This window comes from Bison bison, unplaced genomic scaffold, assembly GCF_000754665.1.
Source record: "Bison bison bison isolate TAMUID 2011002044 unplaced genomic scaffold, Bison_UMD1.0 scf7180017864456, whole genome shotgun sequence".
NCBI classification, from domain to species: Eukaryota; Metazoa; Chordata; class Mammalia; order Artiodactyla; family Bovidae; genus Bison; species Bison bison.
The window spans coordinates 14,399,928-14,400,797 of NW_011495018.1; the positions used below are offsets into that span (position 1 = coordinate 14,399,928).

General features: G+C 52.9%; 1 protein-coding gene across 1 annotated transcript in view; it reads left to right on the forward strand.

Annotated features, from left to right (window-relative positions):
* Window positions 1-870, forward strand: part of HSPA12A (heat shock 70kDa protein 12A) — a 160,766-nt gene that overhangs the window by 149,189 nt on the left and 10,707 nt on the right. The window lies entirely within an intron of this gene.

Consider the following 870-nt stretch of genomic DNA (forward strand, 5'->3'; position numbering starts at 1 on the left):
CTCTCCCCTCCCCGCTGGCCCCTCTCCCCTCCCCGCTGGCCCCTCTCCGGCCCCCTGCATGTGTCTCTGCCTCAGAGTTTGCAAAGGCCGTCAGGAGCCCTCAAGATGCCAGGAGACCTCAAGATGCTTCTGGAGGAGGCTGGAGTTAAATACCTCTGTGCTCAGCTCCCCCCTCCCCCAACCCGGCCCCTCCAAGGACACTGTAAACTCAGCAGTGGCTACCCCTGTTCATCACCAACCCTAGTGCCTAAGGGGAGGACCCTTCTCTCCCAAGAACGTGAGAGCAGTCCAAGAGTGGCTCTTGGCCATGCATTTTACTCGGCTTTTAAGTCTTTCCTATTAACTGATTCTTAATCTAATTCCACTGGCCTGTTATTAATGCCTCCATTAAGACTGTTGATTTATTGCTGACTCATTCACTGGGGCCACTTTGTATGTGATGTGCTCATTGTGAATCTTAACTATAAACCTGGCGAGAGTTGAGCCTAGAGGTGAAAAGGGCGGACTTTCCCTGAGGGGTTGACGCTCATTTAACTGTGGGAAGGAGCACTGCCCAGGGAAACCCAGGTTGGGCATTTTAAGGGCCTTTTTTCTCTCCAATATTGGGTTGGCCAAAAATTCTGTGACAATTTGTGGAAAAACCTGATATTGACCTATATGCAAGTTGCTCACAAGCTTGCTCCTCAGAACTGTTTCCCTGGAATGTAGGGCTCTTTAGATCTGTCCAGGGCCATGGTGTCTGCAGATACCCTGGGCAGTTAGAGCCACGTGGGTGAACACGGATGCTAAGGAGCTGTGGGGGATGGCACTGTGCACCCCAGCTCTGAGCTCTCTGCCCAAGTGAGGACTTCAAGGGCAACCCCCGCCTCC